Consider the following 22,664-nt stretch of genomic DNA (forward strand, 5'->3'; position numbering starts at 1 on the left):
GACCTATCTCATTCCAAACAAGTTAGAAAGGGTATTTGACAGTGAACCTAAAACAGTTATAATATCCAAAAATCATCATGCGGTAGCGAGTATCCAAGTTGTTGACTGCATCAAAAGGAATAATTTACTAAGATCCTCTTAAATAATTCCTGGAACAGCGACGTTCTCCAGAAGGACTTCCTCATTTGATTATACAAGACAAATTAAAAAATGGGAGGTAAGTAAATCATTGGAAAAATATTAAAAGCTTCCAGACAAAGGAATCATCATAGTTGAAGAAACAACTTTATAGTTCTTCGTCGGAAAATTGTGACCTCTTTCACCTATTTAGTTTTCAAATGTTTGATTCTTATTGTGTGGAATAAGCAGTGTTTTTGGCATTCTTTTTAACCGCAAGTCAGTTCAATTCTTTATTGTACAAAACATCCATATGAATAGAAAGTGTACTGCTGGAAAATCAAATTCATATGACAGTTGTAGATTTAACATTCCCACCTCCCATGACATATGACTGACATATTGATGTACATGTCGCAGCACATACGTTTTGTAGTCTGTAATAAATGGCACGTATAGGATTTTTAAAATTCCCCTGACTTCGTGGCTTTCTTAATTTCCTTGATTGGTTATCTTACGAACTAGACCAGGTTCTCCTTCTGTTCCACGATTTCTCTCGTGGTTTTCTTAATATCCTCAAAACGTGCTGCGGTTTCACGCGTGTGTTTAATTAGTCGTACCGACGTTTGCTAAAAGTCTTCTGTCTCGACTGTAGCATAATACTGACCACTTTTGCAGCTGATGTTCTGGTGTTTGTGAACAGCTTTGCGGCCTCGCTACCCATATTCTGTTATGGCAACACTTGCAGGTTTTGACAGTTTTTTTTTATATGTTTAACATAGTTGATAAATTGCTATGCGAGATGCTTGCGTAAAACACGTTCGTGTTCAGACCCGCGTGATACTTGGATAGTCCACAAGTCAAGTCGATAGTGAGGAAATTATACGGGTGCCGGGTGACATCAGTAAACATATTACAAACTCATCCCACGAGTAGTCAGTGTAACATCAATAAGCGTCAATTCCGCAAAATATTATTAACGTATTATAGTTGTATCGGATTACTTTAGGCACGTGTGCGTATCGTCATATTATATAGATCACGTCGGTGTTTTTGTGTTGGTCTCGGCAAAATACTCTCGCGGGATTACCATCGTGTGAAAATATCACATCGTCGTACACTGTAAGATTATCATCACTTGAACTAAGGTCGTCAAAAAAAGATCTTCATCGACTGAGCAAAACAAATCAACGGTCAAAGATTAACTTTTTTTGATGACTGCAGGGCTACCATAAATTATGTTTGCTGCATAAAGCTGTCGATCGTCAGCTGACGGAGCAATTATGTAATCTGATCCGACGTTAATCATCTCAAAATCATATTCAACAACAGCTGGGTTTTCTTCTGATCCAGCCGGGCCAATAATCATGGTATGAATTTGTAAACCTGTCATAATTCTTGGATAGTTTGGGCTTTGTCTGAGGAGAGAAGTCAATGACAAAATACTTTTTAAGTCAGAGTTTTTCTTTTTACGTGATGCCAAGTTATAGAGCAGTTTTTTAACACAATTCTTGTATATAACACAATTGTCTCTTCATATTGTATGCAATGTCACATGAAAATACGGACTGCAAATCCAACTCGAGTTCAAATACGTAATGGTCGTTTTGCAATAGCTGGAACTTGTGTTCGATGTGGAAGAAAGAATGTTTCATTAATTTAAAAAGTATTATTGGCGGTGATGAAGCTGCTGCACTACGAAAGCTACCGGAGACGCCTTGGAGTAAATACCCTGCTGAAAAGCACATTCCCGGATGCACATACTGTAGTCCAGGTACATGGCTGGCTATACGACTTGATTATAGCAACCACCTAAAGCCTTGGGTAGTACCTATAAATCGTGTTGATGAAGCATGTTATCGATATAACCTTGCTTATAAAGGATCAAATTATATCCATTATATATATATATATATATATATATATATATATATATATATATATATATATATATATATATATATATATATATATATATATATATATATATATATATATATATACATATATACATATATATATATATATATATATATATATATATATATATACATATATATATATATATATATATATATATATATATATATATATATATATATATATATATATATATATATATATATATATATAACATAAATGCAATTAATGCTACACTAGGAAACAAATTGCTAGACGGATCATCAAAGAAGGAATGAAGGTTAAGATTCCTCTAGGTGGCCATTAGGTGGACAAAATCTCCCATTCGATTGGTCTAGCATAGTTGTCTAAACAAGCGTTTTGGCAAATTCATCTACTATCACCACGGAATATTTCTTTTGGTTGGTTTGATGAGGACACCAAACGAAGTTCATCAGATGATCTTTTATTTATCTCTCAATTGATGCTATTTATTAACCCAAGCCGACGACTTACCACTGTATTGGATGGTAGTTGACATTATACCATTACTTAATGACAACTGATACTGTACCATAAACAGTAAAGTTTTTAGGGAAGTGAGTGTCTCGCAAGCGTTAAACTGCAGCCTCCAAAAAGCTGACATAAAAAACTGACTGTGCAAATACTATTTTCTTCAAACGGGTATTTGGTGAAATCACTTCACATTTACCGTTGAGATAATGTATCAAGCCAGCTTTAATATGGCCACCATTGTGCGATTAATGCAATAATTTCAAAGTATTATAGTTATCTTACTTAAATCTGAATTTTTTTTATAGTTATTGTACCGTCTTCGAGTATTGACTGTAACCTTACATTGAAATAAATCTTCGAAGAAATGCAAACATTTCACAGGGTCTTATATCATTTGTTCAAATTCTTTGCCATTACAAACAAATATGTTGTTATGCATACGTCTGAATGCCATTAGTAGTTTCATATACAATGCTGGAAACATTTATTTATTCTTGGTGTTCTTCGCTCAAGCTACGTGTACTATATTCGATAATTACATCATCATTAGGGTATTCGCTGCTCACTTCATCCATACTAGATGGACTACTCATCGTCAACGACGACTTCAGGTTTTCCTGCACAATGTCATATAATGACATTTTCACGTGTTTCTCATATGATATTTCTGGATGCGTATTTGAAGAGAATCGTACATCTTTTTGGCATCCTGACATTTCAATCTGTATGATGCATTTCAAATACACAGCGTTTAAATCTCTTTTTAAACGTTAGAAACACTCCATTTCTCTGATATTATATTCCCATAATTATATATAGTAATAAATTCTTTCCAAATACATTATGCATAAATATGTGATTGTTTTCGACATTTATATAATATTCGCCTCAATAACTGTTTAATATCTCTGCAAAATTTATCGCAGGCATGAACTGCTCACACACTATACTGAATAGAAATATAGCCACAATCAATATAAAAGATTCTCACAAACAAAACTATTATCTGTGAAGTATATTCTCACATAGAAAAAAAAAATAAAAAAATGCACAACAGTACAACATGATTCGTCTCTAATAGTGTATGTGATAGATATACATTTTGTTACTAAACTGCGTCCACATCTAACAATTACAAATTTTTTCTGTCGTTGTCTTCCTTTCAAATACGTCTGCCCCACTTTAGTCAAGACATTCGTTTTCAAAAGTATATTTACACAATGAAATTGTACTATATCGGAAATATGGCTTTATATATATATATATATATATATATATATATATATATATATATATATATATATATATATATATATATGAACCCACTGGCATTGAAATCAAAGATTAAAAGCTATGAAAATGAAGCACACGTAATCAGATGTCAATGAAACAGTTTTCGAAACGTATATTCGGTTTACGATTACGGCATATAACATTAAGGAAATATCAAGAAAGAATCAACACAGTTCAAATAACAGTCGTGCTGTGAATGTTTACACAGAGTAAAATGGCAGATAGCAGGTTACGAAATTAACATAATAATAAGCGTTACAACATGTTGGCAAAAAAATGGGCTATGACGATGTAGTAATTGAATAATCTAGGCTCTACGTATTCCGTTTACTCAAGGAATAAGACTATAACCCACACTGTCATATTGCTCATTCACAATTAATTGCTCATAAATCTAATCCAACACGACTGATCTTCCTTTGAAACTCTTCTGACAAAAGAGGAACAGAGTTCATTTGTGAAACAAACTGCTGTAAAAATGTTCATTTATTGTTATCAAAGGAAATCCGTTGATGCCTGACCAAAAGTAGGAGAGCATTAATAAAGGCCGTTTAATAGTATATTCTCTGTCTACCGACTGGTTAGTCAATGATATCACTAGCACAACAGTTACATGATTTCCACAACAAATAGTTAGGAAACTTACTCCTTACAACTGCAATGTTTGCAGTTAATATGGGCGGGGTGAAGAATGGACAAAGGGTACTGAAATTTTGTATTTTTAGCAATATTGATATATACTGATATGTTGTTGTCTGCTGGATTTCTCTCCTGTTTTACTCATGCATCTATTATGTCTTAAATGTAACGCAGACCAATGAAAACTACGTTCTCATGCCTTCAGTCAAACAATAGGTACACAAATATATAAGGGGCCTTAGGTTAATCTCATTCAACAAACTCTATTGCGTGGCTCGATAGCTCAACGCTAAATGATGGTCTTAAAATAAATATAAATAAGTAAAACAAGAAAAACTCAGTTATCCTTGTAATACCTGAGTTGGGAAACTGATTTGATTGGCTGCTGAGACTACGTAGATTAATACTCTGTTATGTGGTGATGAGATGATGTTAACTGCCAGAGACTGATTGAGGCACGAATCTTGCATCGGAATCTAATTACAAAATTCATTATGCTATAATAAACGTTGGGCTGCTGAAAGGACTTCTAAGCTTGAAATAAGATTCTGCCAGTGATAAACTGTAGAAACTGAAATATATTGAAAAAGGTAGAAGATAGCTTTGTCAATTTGCCTCTTCAATGTTTAATTAGCAGAGATCATTTAAGCATTTTACCAGACTTTCATTTGGCGAGACGTCACTGAGCCACACCAGAGTCTGGCTGAATGAAATTAGTTCTAGTCTGCCTATTTATTTGGATGAATGCTATAACAAACGTTGGGCTACTGAAAGGGCTTCTAATGTCAGAAATACTCAATAATGGATCATTTTCGTGACATTTTTTAAAAATTGATTTAGGGAAGCTAATAAGCCATCGAATTGCTTTGGAATTTTGTAGGACTGTTTACGTCTCCTGCGTGAGAAGCGGACGAACGAAATATATTGGTTCCTCTAAGTTCTTTGGCTAAACCTAATACACACGCGATGGTGGCATGGTATCATTATGGCTTGAAAACATTTAAGTACTTTGCAGTATAGAGATGCTAGCAACCAGCAGCCTGGCTCAGCGAATACTTTCTTTTCGTGCTTATCCAAGTAGATTTGTTTTACATATCCTAATCAGCAGTAGATCCCAAACTCGTGACGATGGTAATACCGTTTTACCTCATAATACATTATTAGAACTTGAAACGCTGCAGACATTGACGAAGATGAAAATATACAGATCGATTAGACATTTAATCATTGTTTAGAGCTTTGATGGTTGTGATAATGCTAGCTTTACATTTAAGGTTGATGTTCCCACTTTGAATATTAGACCACGCATTTTGACCAAATGTCGTCAAACGATCGCAGCGTAAACAACATAGAGCAATTATATATAACTGCTGCGTCAACCAACATTACAAGATTACAACATTACATTATTGATGTTATAAATAAGTAAAACTATTTAATCAAGTGCCAGAAAAAGATTCTGCACCTTTGCTTCATTTCTCAAACTACATCAATAACTGACCAGTAACTGACCAACTTCATAACTTTTAGGTTCAATTATAAATTGACAGTGTAGTTGTAAAGTTGAGGTTACTAACCTGAATCATCAGTGACCACTGTGGTCTGAATACATGGTCACTGCTGTGTGACGATATTTGTACATGTGCTGTATATTTATAAATGTTCTTCCGAAATAGTTTTGAAATGTAGTGAATCTCATTGGTCCAGTAAGCACAATAAATTCATGTACATTATTCTCTTTACTGACTGGTTGCGACCGTGGGAATTTCCCTTCTTTTTATTATTACTATTACCATTTTAGCAGCCATTTTTCGAATCGATTGCAGAAAGTTAATTAGCATAAAAGTTCAGCTTTGCCGGAATATGGCAAATTTACCCCACATTTCCTTGTTACAGATAAAATAAACGTTTCGGTCAATGGACACTGGGCGGGGGACCTGTACCATTGACATTAGCTTATGACATTCGTCATTGAAATCGTAACCTATAGGAGTAAAATTCACATACGTTTAGAGAAGAATGTGGACATATGACGGTCTTCCAATTGACACAAAGTTCCCCAAGCACATAATTTTTTTCGCGGTAAAATAGCTGCATTGAGCTATGTTCTTATTATTTTATGCAAATATGACTCTAAATAATTGTCCATACCTACAGTATTGGTCTAAATCAAGAAATGGAAATATCATATTACAAATACATTAATCTGGAATTTCTGAATCTAGTAATCATCCCTTCAAATGATTGACCTACACCTGGAATGCTTAATAGTGGAAATGACACACTTTCGGAGGAAACATTGTAACCATTCTAATCGATGTATTTGTGTGGCTCTTCTAACCTAACACAGTGAATGATATGACATCATAATGTGCGTGTACAGGAGTTTCCATCGGAGATCCAGTTATGAAAATGATAATGTCAATGTTCTAAACATTTGGAAGGACAATTGCTCTTTGAATCACAGTTTGTTAAAACAAAATATTCTTTTAAATGTTACTGGTTATAGAACTATACAATATTAATTCAAATAGCGTCTGGTGCAACGACTGAGTCAGAATGAACGAAATCATTTCCTCTTCCCTTCTATACTATTTTAATTAAAATAAATGCTGTACAGTCAGAATCAAAAATGGGTAATGAATTAATATAAATTTAATTAAACTCGTTGAATAATGTCAAAGTTTGATCGCTAAGGCTCGCAAAAGCTGGTATTCTTCAACTCGTTTCGTAAATTCAATATTAAAATAGTACCCATTTGAGATCCTCGTCGGTCTCATGAGAAAAACACAACATGTTACCGCTTTATTTCTACATAATGAGGTTTTCGCTTTTTTCAGAATGGAGCCCGAATTTTTTGGTTTTTGGAAAAATGGGCTCTGGGAAGAGCTTTGTTTGCAATATTCTTCTAGGCCAGGATAAGTTTCGGTCAGCTACTTCTAAGAATCAACAGACTGTTAAGGTAGAAACAGAAAGGAGCATATATCAATTGAAAGGCTGTAAATATTTCTTTGTTACTGATACACCAGATTTTCAGACTCCGGCTGGAAACAGTGAGGTGAGAAACATAAAAAACACAATTACATATGAAAGCACATTTCTATTATATGTTGCAAGTTGGGACCATATCTTGGCGGACCTTCTTGGATCCTCTGACTGTGTGGATCAACAATTAGGAGCGCTGTCGCTAGACCTGCACAAATTCAAAGGGTCAGTGGCAGTCTTAACCCATGTTCCGAAAGACACACACAAGCAGGTCTATAGTGATAAGATTTACAGAGACATAGATTCTAAATTCAAAGGAAAAGTTGAGACGATAATACAGGACATTTCCCTTGCCGATACCAACAGGTCGAACACAGCACAAAAAATTATTCGGCATTTAGGTCTTTCTTTTGTTGAACGCCATCCAGACAAGTCACTCACATCAGTGGATTCTCGCCCAGATTCAAAACGAAGTAACGATTCGTTGCAATCTATTCACTTTAATGATAATAGAGTAAGAGACCAGAAAAACGTTGAGACACAGACTTCATGGAAAGGTATTCCTTTACATAATTTCTAACAGATACAAATTACTTCAACTTTCAAGGTTTAAACACAGTTTAAATTTGAAGAATATTTCAATGAGGATAATACCATCGAACTTTGGAAATAAGATCCATACCAATTACGACAAAAATAACAACCCGTATATTCCCGAGATCCCATTCTTACGAGTCGAATATAAAACTAATGCAAAATGATTTTGTGATGTGTAAAATTTGTATATTTATACTCGGCATGGGAATAGGACAAAGATCGTCTCTATTAAAATAACACTATTAAGATAACTATGTCCTTGTGGCATTCCTCTCCTTGTTGTCTTCGTTTTAAATGTTATAATTGCACTCATTGTTGATTGCTTTGTGAGTTATATTTTAAGCGCATACCATCGTCTGTTGTAATCAACTTCATTTCAATACACTTGTTGTAAGCTGCACCGTAAGTAAGTTTTTAATATAAATCGGGTACAATTTTTAAACCATTGTTTTGGAATATTTATATTTTAAAGCTCTTAACAATGCTAATTTTGAATTCCTATTTTGACTATATCTTCAATATGTTCGTTCAGGGTAATTGTATTTTGAATTGTCAAAATAAAGTGTGTGTGATAACTAATACATTGCTTTTGCGAATACAAAATATTAGCTTGTGTATTTTCTTTATCTTTTTCTGAGTACAACATTATTTACGTTTCCGTAGCATTCATACCAGTTTGATATAATTTTAATTTTTCAGGCATGGTTAACTTCTTGTTCAATGTCAGCATTGTTTGAAGACGAATACTATAATGATGAATTAACTGCAAAAGACAAATAGGGGAATTCATTCATTATGATAAGCCATGAATAATAAAGGGTTCAATACTGATTCTTGAGTTACTCCTACATTTATTACATAAACGCTAGATATGAAATCCTCAGCCATAACGCTGGCCATAATCGAAAAGATCGCATTCAAACCAGACAGGTAGAACATTAGTTAAATCACATTCTCTCAATCAGAATGAAAATCCTTCATCCACAGTCTGTAGAATAGGTCACAGGTCATCCAATAACTATCTTCAATTTTTGTACTTATTAGACACAGGGTATAACGAAAATTAATCAAGTCAAATAATATAGGGTTGCATGCTAAAAACCCAGACAGATACTTATAAAAAGATTTTCTGCATAAAAGAAGTAACAAACAGAATTACAGATATATATTCATTTCTTTACATCAACATTCATTTAATTTACAGATTAAATCAGACGATTGTGGGGAAACAATCGATAAACAGGCGCTGTGTAGATTCCGGCTTACGAATGGGCGTTACTCTATATTGCGATAATACGGAAACCATATTTTGTATTATGGCATATAGTTCTCCTAATGTTAGGATCTTGATGTATATGCAGCACAAATTGTAAATCAGTTTGAAAATTCGATGCTACTTCAATGGCTTTCATTATGTCCCCTTTACCGTCCAAGAACAGAAACTTATATGAGAGAATTAAATCAATGCACTTGTAACCAGATGTGACGGGGATAGGGTGGCGCAAGAATTGTTTGTGAAAATGGACACAATATGAGCATGAAAGTACATGTCGATCACAAACTGTTTAAACCAAACCAGGTGTTACAACGAAAATAAATCGTGTGCAGCAGCACTTTTAACACCTGTCAGTTGCGAAAGCCACCAGGAAACATCATTAACATAGTCCATACTGTGGCTCTGATATGCTACCATAAATTCGATCTCTGTCTTCTTGATAAATATGGTAATCACGTGATCTGACTCTTGCATATATGGTTCGACATTATCGTACGACTATATACGACAATACTGGTAAGGATAGATTAAAACCTAGTCTTCTCGTCTGCTATTTGTTGATAACCTGTTCAGGTTTCTTGACTGTGCTGGTAGCGATTTTACACACGCGAAAAGAACAAACATGTATGCAGTAGATACAATGAAAGGAAATGTACATGTATATACAACAAATATACATCAGTCTCTGGCAAGAATAATTTATATTTCAAAGGATATATTGCTCGACTATTTTATAACAATCACAACCACACAAAAATACTATCTATACGCGAAAGTAAAGTTCTGAATGACTTGACTCGTGTCACTTATCTGTTTTCGCCTGTTCTATTCATCGCAGAATTCCTAGTTTCATATGCCTCTTCTTCCTTCTATTTTCTTTAGCCTGTTTAATTGAAGTGTGGGATATACCATATTTGCTTTTAATTATGCTTATTGCCCTTATTTCCTTTAGGCTTATATTTGCTATGTTTTTGTTGTTCTTTTGTTATCACTATTGGAGCTAAGTTCGCTTTGACTCGTGTTTCTTGCTCATTTGTTTAGTATGTAGTACTAATATGAGAGATGTTATATTACTATCATATATTAGTTTTGATGTCATCTGTCGCGTGTATTTTACATCTTGCTTTTTGCAATTTCTATCATTACGAGAAAGTAATTTTCATTCACTCTAACGTATAACAATTCATCTTTGATTTGGCCTGGTCATTTGTAGTTGTATGTTGAAAAAATAACATGAAGTAAACAAATTGCATTCTAAACAAATTTTTATATGTAATTTTAACTTGTGATTATTTGCTAGCTTTAAATGTTTGATAATACATCTTTCCCAGAAATATCAGATTTACATTTTCTAATTCAATTTTATTTGTAATTTTCAGCTAGTCGTGAAGCTTCTGCAAAACCTGACTTCACGTCATTGAAAAACACGCCAATAACAGGACATACCGTTGAGTCACATCAACAAATTCATAGTGGTTAGTATAATCAAATAATTAAGCAAACCATATATATATATATATATATATATATATATATATATATATATATATATATATATATATATATATATCGACACAGAGAGAGAATTTTTAATTCGTACTCTACGGAGATTCGAACACAGATTTCTTTCGTAGGAATCTGGAATGACTGTGTGCATACATGATAATTAATTACTAGGTCATCGTGCGAGTGTGTCTTCTACACACTAGTGCATATAACACCGACTGAGTAACATCTTTTTTGGTGATGTGGGCTTAGTCGTGAGGGAATATGGGCTCATGTGTGCCGGCAAGGCGGTGGGTGCCGTTTAGCCGCGGACCTGGGTTCGAATCACCGTAGAGTACGAATTAAAAATTCTCTAACCTGTATGATGGTATTATTTGTATTAAAATATTAATTCTGCCTACTAATATCAAGCATTCTTCTAAATGAATCCACGGATAGCACTTTCCGTTCTGTCTGGTGTATATTTATAATTTTCTATAATTAATTATATATACCTTGATTTCTTTCATAGGAATCCGGAAAGACTGTAGATACATGAAAATTAATTACTAGGTCGTCATGCGGGTGTCTGCTACACAAGAGTGCATATAACACCGACTGAGAAACATCATTGTTTTGGTGATGTGTGCTTAGTCGTAAATGAATATGGGCCCGTGTGTGCAGGCAAGGCGATGGGTGCCGTTTACCCCCGGACCTGGGTTCGAATCTCCGTAGATTACGAATTAAAAATTCTCTAACCCGTATGATGGTATTATTTGTATTAAAATATTAATTGTGCCTACTATTATTAAACATTCTTCTATAGGAATTCAGGGATAGCACTTTCCGTTCTTTCTTGTGTATATTTATAATTTTCTATAATTAATTATATAAACCTTGAATTTTCATCGGAATCCGGAATGACTGTGTAGATACATGAGAATTAATTACTAGGTCATCATGCGAGTGTGTATGCTACACACGAGTGCATATAAACAGATTGAATAACAACATCTTTTGGTGATGTGTGCTTATTCGTGAGGGAATATGGGTCCATGTGTTCAGGCAAGGCGATAAGTGCCGTTTACCCGTGGACCTTGTTTCGAATCTCCGTAGAGTACGAATTAAAAATTCTCTAACCTGTATGATGGTGTTATTTGTATATGAAACATGGATTTATCCTTTACTATGCCATAATGTAAAACAAGACAATCTTCTTGGAGTGCCTTTCTCGAAGATTCAGTTTAATATAAGTGGCTGAGTTAGGAGTTTTTTTTAAAGGCTTGATTTTTTATTACATCGACTGCAACCAATGCTTAGGTCTTTTGGAAGGTGGGGATAGGGATAAGCACATGGATTAGTGGGTCAGAGTGCTGGTACTTGATAAGTATACGATTGATGCCTTTACTTTCAGCTTAGCTTCGATTCCTCTTGGGATTAAATTATAACTATTTATTATCGTTGATGTTATTAGTGTCATTTTATCTCTTTAAAAGGAAAAGGTTACATAGTCCTTATATATGTGAGCTCCAGCGATAAGAGATTTCCTATTTGTTAGATGTATATGTTTCTTGCAAGCTTTGCAATTGTATAAATACACTGTACTGGTATTTTTGTTCAAATTAGTTGCAGCAACATTCGATCGTGTACAAATTAGATACAAGCAGGAAAAACTGAATGTATACACAAGTATGTTCCAATGAGATTCTGTGTTGATAAAATACTGGAAACAGTGTGCGATATGTTTACACCATTCTCGATAATATAAGCAATATAACAGGCGGTCCAACATCAGTGTTTTTTGTTGTATTGCCTTGTGATGCTCATGAAAATGTTTCTCCAACTCCGTTCGTGCGTAATGTTTTGGGGACGCAAATACATGTCGATAAGAATGACTGCGTACCAAGTTAATATTTAATACCGATGAAAATGTTTGAAAACTCTGTTTGGGCCACACAGTAAAACTCAACAATGATAATACTTAATACTTTAAATTTCTCTTCAGAGACAAGATTTGATTTCTACCGATAAAGCGATAAGTAGTTTTAGATCTCATGATTATCCACCTTGGAACAACGCACATTAAACGATAATCTGTTAATGTTATTACCTTTTTATGCTTTTGTCCTAAATATCATATTCGATTTCATTACAAACGTCTATTCTTTTATTCATATTTCAAGAATGAACTGTACAACAAGAAATAAAACCTATTGTTGACAAAAATATGAATCCTCTGAACCTCGAAAAGTGTTAAGTATTCGATGATATTATATTGATTTACTGGTGTACAGGAAACACAATCAGAAAAAATATATGCCTTAGTGAGAGTCAGGTATTACTTCGACTTGTATCAACTGTTCTTTCATTTGGTCTGCATTGCTTATCTAAGAGATACGTCGTACTTGCCCTTGTTCGTATTCGTGCTCTTTTCTTTAAAGTGTAAAATGTATGTGCGAGAGATATCGTTCGATTTCACCCGTACTTAGTGTTTGTTTACTTTCACCTGTTTGTATTAATATGAGAAAGGTGTTATTAGCTTTGACCCTAGCCTTGTTTTTTAAGTTTTGTTTTCCTTTATCAGACTGTATTAGCATGAGAGATGTCGTCTGATTCCCTTACAATTATATATATATATATATATATATATATATATATATATATATATATATATATATATACAGACATACATATTCGTCATTTGTATGAATATGGCAGAATCTATATTAACGTACGTTAAAAGTTCTTTTCACTTCGCTTACGTTTTTTATATCTTATTTTTTATGTTTTTTTTATTTTACTATTTCTTTCACTATGAGATGGAGTTTTTTGGTTCACTTCACGCCTGTACATTTTGCTTTCAATAGCATATTTGCAATGACTGGAATTTGAATCCTAAATTTCACCGCTAAGAATCGTCTCCTCTTCGAAGTATTTATTTAAATGAAACTTGATAAAATTTAATAACTTTTCAAACTATAGAAACCAGTCTCTTAGATGAATTATCAATATAAGGTTGTGATCCTTTCTTATGTGTCTCAATATTCTCCATAATACAATAATAATGAATAAATCATATTCTTTTAAATTAAATAAAACTTTCATTCATGTAAAGAAAACATATTATTAATAACTCAAATCGTTCATTTAAAAAAGCAACACACCCTACAAGCCTACAAACAAAGCAAGAAAACTTAAATGTTTATACCAATAGTTAGAATCTAATTCTCTACATATATCATTTTCATTGCAGTTTGCATTTGATTACCTTTAGACTTTATGTAGGCCTATTCTAAAAGTTTACGTTTAACATAAGCGGTTAAAATTGGAATTTTCTTGACTTTTTTACGATAAATTGTGCTGACTGCAAACAAGACTTTTTTCAACTAGTGGATGAATGCTAAACAATACGTGCCATTATTCGTGCCATGGTTTCAATTCCTGTTCAGAAAGAAGTTAAATATCTACCTATTTTTGATCACATTGGCGTCATTTTATCTAAATATCTTGTATGTTATCACTTGTCTTAACATACAATGTAGGATCCAGCGATAGTAGACTTCCTCTTTGTTTGGTGTATTGTTTTTATTTTACAACCAGTGAACTAATACAAATGCAACGCACTGGTCTTGATGGGTCCAGTCTGTTGGCAAAATAAACAACAGCGTACAAAGTAGATAAAAAGAAGGAATATTATATGCATGCATTGTTCAAGTACGTATTAAGTACATTCTTCAGTAGCAAGATACTCTCAGCAGAAGCAAAATTGTTGATATCAATTTCTAGAATATAAGGAAAAGTGAGGAATACAACCGTTGTATTATATGTGAATGTGGTATTGATAATTTATTGGACAAACTCTATCACTATTATGTTAGGACGCATGTAGTGATCAGTAAGGTTTTTTTTTCGTGATGAAAACTGATCTTTCAATATTTAACACATTGGGTAGAACACGTCATTGAATCTGAGTTAGATGAAGGATATTTTATTAAGGTTTTTATTTAGATCAAGTAATATGACAAACTAACTGGCTATAAATCACACGGTTCATAAGGTTTAAAAGGATGCACTTATAACAAATGCCGTCCTTAGCACCATGTCTTCATGCTTGATTGCACTTTAAACATTTAAACTTTCATTCACAGTTCCACCTAAACCCTTCAACATCAAATACACCTACCTCTACACGAAAATATGAATACGCTGTTATTTATTTCATTATATATTTCTGAACTGTACACAACCAGAAATACATGTTTTGTCATTATGACAGTGAAAACGTCTCGAATAGAGTCTTTTTTTATTCGCCTATGTTATTTATGTCTGAGAGACATACTATTTTCCATCTGACTCCTGCCCTTTGTTTTTGTCTTTATACTTTGAAGTTTCAGAAATAGCAATCGCTTCACTCATGTTCTGTTCGCTTAACTCTTTATATTATCATACAGAACTATTTTCTTATTCGCTTTGATCAGTCTCTTGATTTTTCTATTTGTTCTTTTTTAATTCATCTTTTTCGTTGTTTGTTAATGAACATGTGAAGTGATTTACAATTCGTTTTCAATCGCATATATTGTTCTTAAACCTGTTTCAAAATAGAAGATAGTAGATTTGATTGAATTAGTCATATGTCCTTTGTTTTGTTAGTTTTGGAATTCATATCACTGTGAGAAAAAGTTCTATTCACTCTAATTAATGGTCTTTCTTATTTCTTCCATTTATTCTGCTGGAGTGTTGTATTTGCATGTTACAAATATGTAAATTTGCATCGTGAATATTATTTGTACAAATGACTTCTTCTTAGTACTCTTTATTTACTTCAAAACGTGTTACCATTACACTGCCAGAATGCTCTTAACATACGCTGATGTTCTTCTCTACATTTACTACATATATTTGTGGTATATAAAGTTGATAAGCATTGTATTTATTTTGAATACACCAATAAAGATAAACTACCGTTATTTAATATGTAAACACAATAAATGAATACACTGATAAATTTTGGATTGAAACAAAATGTTTATTCCGATAAAGAAAAGGCAGACTCAGTGAGAAACATTCTGGCCATAGTGCATTCATGTTTAGAAAACCACATCAGCCAATCAACAAAAAAACCCCACAAAAACAACAATACCCTAATATGTATAGACATGTAAGCAACCAGTTTAAATATACTTAATTTTTAGTTACTGATTGTGTTCATTAATTTTATATTTTATTTTTATCTATTATTAAAGCATCCACAAAATTTACCAAGGGAAAGACGCCATATCCTAGACGAAACGCATGGCCAGAACAACCTCTTGGTAGTGAGTGTAATTTAGCTAAGAATAGTTATATGATAGTAATTTATTGCTATTAATTACAAAGGAATGACAGTTACCAAAACAACGATATGGTATTGCTTTTCCTCTTATTTTCTGTTGAGGAGCTTCCATTCCTACTGGGAGTAATACTAAATGAAGAGAACAAATGCTGACGTAATTGGAGACAAACTCAATACGTAGCATATATTTATCGGGTATTGAGGGAATCTTCTTAAACTGATTTTGTATTAGCTTTACTTAATACATTTTTTGTTGATGTTTATTATGTTGACCTATGTGTCTAGTCCTTGTCTTCGGCCTTGCTTCGTCCATTTTATTCATTTCTGTCACTATCGGAAAGAAGTTTTGGTTCACTTTGATTCATGGCCCACATATTTTTGATTTTGCATTTATTGACGATATAATTTGTATGCATTATTCATTTCTGCCTCTAATTATTTCATTTCATCTGTTTTATTGATATACGATAAATGTTATGATTCACCTTTACATATTTGCAGTTGTGGATGTTCTTTTCTCCTGTTTTACGAGTACGATACATAGGTTTCGGTATGGTACATAGGTTTTGGTTCGCATTTACTCATGCGTAGCCTTGCGTCCAAGATCAGTTGTTTTCGCTGGCTTATCTGGTTTCCACTGTCTGAGCGATCAAGTTAGCTTTATACAAGACTACGTTAAAACGTGTATATGGAATTTAACAATTTAGGTTAATTTACTTTTTTCTTTCCAATTTTCACCAGTTAATGAAGCGTGAACTTCGTTCTTTCGCTTGACCTGTTCTATTGATATTGGAGAGAGAGAGAGAGAGAGAGAGAGAGAGAGAGAAATTCTTAGATCCATGTGTTTGGTTCACCTATTTGATTTTGTCGAATTAAAATTAGGTAGAAGCTTGATTTGCTTACTCATGTCCCGTCTTCTTCTATTGGTTTCCGATCAACACTTGAGCGGGGTAAATATTGATATATTTCTAGTCTGACGCAATGTGGAATTTGATTTATCGGGCTTTATACATAATATGCCGAATGAAAAGTGTCATTTTCGCCAAAAGTATCTTTAGGATATGTCCCGAATCTGAATGATACCTTAGACTGGCTGTATTTAATACCTCCTTAAATCAGTTAATATGAGATGTACGTATTACAACCATACCAAAAACGTGTCTGATTTGTTTAAGTCAGGTTATTTACAGGGAAATTACAAAACGTCTGTAATATCATGGGTACAAGATAGGACAGGAAATGTAAGAAAATTAAATATCTTGGCATTAGATAAGTTTACCATAAGTTCAATGCAGATAGTTGTATCTTATATTCTATATTATTGACAGTAGTGAGAAAGATTATCTGTCAAGAAATTACAATTTGTACAAACATGATCGTTGCTGACTACACAATTTCAACAGCTCACATAATAATTTTCTGGCATAAGTAGAAATAAACATGGTAGTACATTTATCATATTAAAGAACAAAAAGATGAGTATTTTTGCGACTCTATTTTAGATCAGATAGAAAATATATACTTTAATTATTTTTATATACTAATTGCACAGACGATCACATCAGCAAGAAATTAATATAGCAAACAAAAGAAAAATCACAATCACATTTTCGTTCTTTCTGTTAATTTCAAATTAATGTGTACCCACTTAAATCTAGCTCTCCAGTGTGAAACACACTTTGCTGTAGACCAGAAGATGAAAGGTCCCAACCACATGATTATATGCATCGGTAGCTTATAGAGACGCTAGTCAGTTACCTTTCTCAGGAAACGCAGTTAAAATAAACTATTTTCATTATAACATTTTAGTGTTTCTAAAATATCATATTTTTGTTTGTTTTGTGTTTCTTGTTTCAGTGAAACAGATATGACGTTTTATATTTAATAACAAAAACATAAATGTGAATAATATTATTGGTTATTTTAATTTCCGTGAACCCATCGAACATCTTTTTCAACTTATGTTCTAAATCCCAGATTCTTCGAACAATTGGCAAATGCTTCGTTCTTGAATCATTTTGTATCTACATCTTGACTGTTTTTGTGAAAGTTATGTAATTGTAAAATTAAAATCTACGTGGATGAAAAGAATGACTTTGGCAAAAATACATTGAGCACAGTCAATTATTCTTAAAACATCGGTCGCCAAATTCATGAACAAAAGTGTGTTTAACTACACTGTACGGATATTACAATTTGATGCATATGAGAACAATAAAGTGTAGAACGGGCTCGTGTGCCTCCGTAGTAGACAACATCAGATATGTACCACGTGGTTCATGTCATTGTGCTACACTGTTAATGGATTTTTTCAAACATGTCATGTTTAAGTGTGAGAGTATCTCTAAAGGTTATTGGGTGCATTTCATGCTACCGTTTATGTAATATTTGGGTATATATATATATATGTATATATATGCTCTGTGAACGTTTTAGTCAAGGTAGAAATTAAAACAATGAATATATGGATTTTGTCAATTAATGTTAAGTTCAAATGCAAGGTGGTACGAGTTTGGTGAAAATAATCAAAATAGTTTCGTAATCTTAAACGAAATTACATAAGGAAGACTGCAAAATATAATATTTAATTACAGTGGACGAAATACTGGCAATAGCTTAAAATACATATTAAATCAACAGACATATATTTATCAAAAAATTATATAAAAGCCAACATAAAATGAATTTGCAAGAGCATAAATGTTTTTTTACATCATTAAAAACTTTCAGATCGTGTAAAGAAACTCGTGTGAGGGTACGTCAACATTTGAGTTAGTGCTAAAATATATGAAAACAAAATAGTGCTTTGGTGAGATGTAAGGTTGTGCTATTAAGTTTTTAACGCTGGATGCGAAATTAAACATTTTATTTCAGAATTTCAGTTACAGAAAATCGTTGCTTGCATTCCAAAAGAATATCAAGTCAGATAACTTACCAACAAGCTTGAAAACAAATCTCACTGTTTAGTGTAGATATCAAGGTCGCTTCTATGTCTTCTATAAATACGGCAAAGTAATTTATTTTACCATTAGCGGGAACTTATGGGGTTTTCTAAAAGGGATATCTATCAGAGAAAATACAAAGTTTTGTATGAGTTGATAAGCTATCAGAAAACAAATTTAGTAAGATAATGTTGATGAACCTTGTAAACTATTCGATGCTAATGAATGGAACTTTTAGAAAATGCTTCGAAATTTGTAACCTTTGGAAATCTATTTGTAACGTGTTCATACTATTTTGCTATAACTTTACTATGTCTTTAATTTACATTTATTACGCATGTTTTAATTTAAATGCAACATGTCTTCATGGAGAACCTTTTGTGCCCTATCTGTTTATAGCAGATATTGAAATTATTGCACCAGGACAAGAATACAACTCGAGTATTTTAGTCATTTTCTAAAGTGAAAATTGTGTTCAAATAAAGGCTACGTTGATGATCCTGTTCGGTTATTAGGTCATTCTTTGCTGTCCTTTAATGTGAAACAATGCTTGACCGGCGTAGCAGGAATGTTACTCTGATAAAATCATCCTTATTCAGCTGTAGTACATCCTCCACCTAGTATAAAGAACTAACTGAATAAGATATTTTCTCAGCTGTTTCCACCATCATTAGCGATACATGTGCAATTGAGAGGATTGAAAGACACAATTTTCTTTAAATTGAATGGGGTTTAAATGATTCACTCACGCTCATTTGAGGGATATACAAACTTCTCCTTGACCATGTGTCTTTTACTTAAACGAAGATGGTTTATGGCCAAAATTGGTTTTTGACACAATATTTATGTAGTGTTAGTGGTACATTGTTTATTTAATTAGGAACATTAAATTGAAAAATATGTTTAATCCATTAAAACTGAACCACCTGTTGTTCAACAATCCCTGTCACAAGATATTTTCAACTTATCTAATGATGACAGAGGAACGCCCACCGACGAAGACGATATTCAACCATTAGCTAGGAATAGTAAACCTGAAACACCACAAAGACCAATACATAAATAGAAATGCGGTCAAGGCCCTCACACGCAACATGCTAAAACAACAATACGCGTATGTGTTTGGAACATTGAAGGCTTGTTCAAATATAAATTTGAATAAAAAATTTAGTCATTTATCACAAGATTTGACCTCTGCACTTTTCGTGAGACAGTTTTGCAGACGAGTACTTTACGTTTTATAAAATCAGGAAGACCACAGACACGTTCGGCAGATACTTGGGATGTGTGTCTGTATTTGTGGAGTCAAAATTAGTAGATGAAAATATTGTGAAAATAATTTACTTAGAAATAGAGAACTGTTTCTGTTTACATTTGAAAGGAGACTTTCAATATTTCAATAAAGATTTGATACTTTCTCTTTTTTTTTTTGCATAATTATCACCACAAAGGTCTCGGATTGACACTGAATACTGAAGACTATTTAATAAACAATTGTTGAAAATAGTAACTTCCTATCCTTATGCGTTTCTCACAGCTTTGATGGTGTGGACTAAACCCATAAACTAATAACGTCAAACAGTAGATTGCTCTTATCTCTAAGATATTAGTGAAGTGGAAAAGGAAACTTAGAATTGTGGTATTAAAGTGGACGTTGATTTTATGTAGTTTGTTGACACATCTTTGCGCCTTAGATAAGGGAAAAAAATAATTTATTTATAAACCTTAATAAGAACTAAGTTACGAAATCCAAATAGTAAACATGAAACTTGGTCCAGGCAGCTAGAATGTGCACTTGATGCATATGAATGGACCAATGCATTTCTTTCGGCTAGCCTATGTACAAAGGATACCAAGCTGATTATCGTTAATTTTAGATTTCTTGACATAAATATATGGGCAAGCCAGGTTTTGAAAAATGTTTAAGCGATAATGTTAAATGCACCATTTGTAAGGAGGAAATAGACATGTCCAGCATTTATTATAAAACTGTTCAGTTACTAAACACTCTTGAAAATTATTTTTGAAATGAATCAAGACTTAGAATTATACGAAGCATGTTGTGTGGAAAATAGAAATTTTAATGATCTTATTAACTTGCTAAGTTATATATAAATCCAGTTGTGTATAAAAATCCAAAATCTCAACTATTATAAAATGTATAGTTTATTTTAAAGTGCGTAGACACAGTTAATAAAGAACAGAATTGATGAAGCTTTTCAAAAGTGTACCCTATGTGAACTCATTTTAAGGTCATTATGGTAACATAGGGGAACATGTACAATGCTGACAAGTTATTTGTTATTAGAAAAAAGTACGTTTCATCAATATGTATATAGTATCAGCCATATTGGTTGTCTGAGTGACCCCATCGTTCTTTTGACAAACAGTTCCTTAAAATGAATAATTACTTTGACAGACAGCTGACAAGTGATGGACGTTAGCCAACGGAAACATGGCCAATAGGAAATTGCATAGGCAGAGCTAGACGTAGCCAAATGATAGGAGAGCAAATACATGTGTATTTATAATTATAATACGGAACTTATTCTCGAATATATCACTGCAAATTATGTCAATTACACGAATGAAAATCAAGGAGTTGTCTATGACGTACGATTTTCAGAAGAAAAAGACTGACCTTACAGTTTCTGTTATGTCTGCACCTTTCAGATATTGTAAACGACTGGAGACATTTAATCTGCCACTTAACTTTAGTCATCGTATAAAAGGATCATTCCGCAATATTTATCCGATACCAGGAAGACGTCTTTTAACCTCGTGATTTGTAGCGATTAGTTGCCGTTCTCATTAGACAAGGGATTCAGCAGTATGTATAGTGCTGATATATAAGTCAGCCGATTATTATTACAAGACCTTCAGCCCTTAAAATGCATGACTATTGGATGGTCAGTATGGTTGGCTACATTGTAATCGTCCTTTTGTTTAGTTTTGTTACCAACTTTTAAATAAATTAGATCCATAAATGTTGTCATATTATATGCTAGCTCGGGAGTCATCCATGCGTTGATTCGATTAACAAGCGAGCAATGTAGCATTTAATATGTTTTCTATGGCAAAATAGTACATTTTCATCCTTGATTTTTATTGTTCCTTCACATCAGTATGGTTTCCAATACATTTGAAAATAATCAGGAATATGGATATCATTATAAAGATGAAAACTTTATGTAGCTTGATATTAAATGGGTATGTTTCTTGTCGACTAATTCCAATTTTCTTTTGGTATTTTCTTGTTATCTCGTAAGACTTGCTGACATAAGATTTTCATTTTTGTGGTCAAACCTTCTGTTTTAAAAGTTTTAACCAACTGAACAAATTTACTTTGCATGTTTTTGAATTATTTGTGCTTTGTGAATAAATGATGAACTTTAAGATTGCGTTTGTGTGAATTCACAGTATATGAGAAAGCACAAGCCTGGTTGAAAGCTCAAAGCACGGGAAAGAAAAAGAAAACACAGTCAATGACATTAGTGGCAGGTATGCTAAATTACTAAGTGGTGCTAACTTCGGAAGTATTTTTACTCACTATTTTATACTTAAAATTAGTTTTTCTGATCTT

The 22,664-nt window shown here is 33.0% G+C and overlaps 1 long non-coding RNA gene across 1 annotated transcript; it reads left to right on the forward strand.

The window, feature by feature from the left end:
* Positions 1 to 64: 64 nt before the first annotated feature.
* LOC149803124 (uncharacterized) lies at positions 65 to 22,599 on the forward strand. The gene is made up of 4 exons (XR_016420289.1): positions 65 to 217; positions 10,702 to 10,797; positions 16,051 to 16,122; positions 22,502 to 22,599. It is a non-coding gene; the product is annotated as an uncharacterized LOC149803124 (long non-coding RNA).
* The last annotated feature ends 65 nt before the right edge of the window (positions 22,600 to 22,664 follow it).

The sequence above is a fragment of the Sinohyriopsis cumingii genome, chromosome 3 (assembly GCF_028554795.1).
Source record: "Sinohyriopsis cumingii isolate HCF-2022 chromosome 3, ASM2855479v2, whole genome shotgun sequence".
In the NCBI taxonomy this organism is placed as follows: domain Eukaryota; kingdom Metazoa; phylum Mollusca; class Bivalvia; order Unionida; family Unionidae; genus Sinohyriopsis; species Sinohyriopsis cumingii.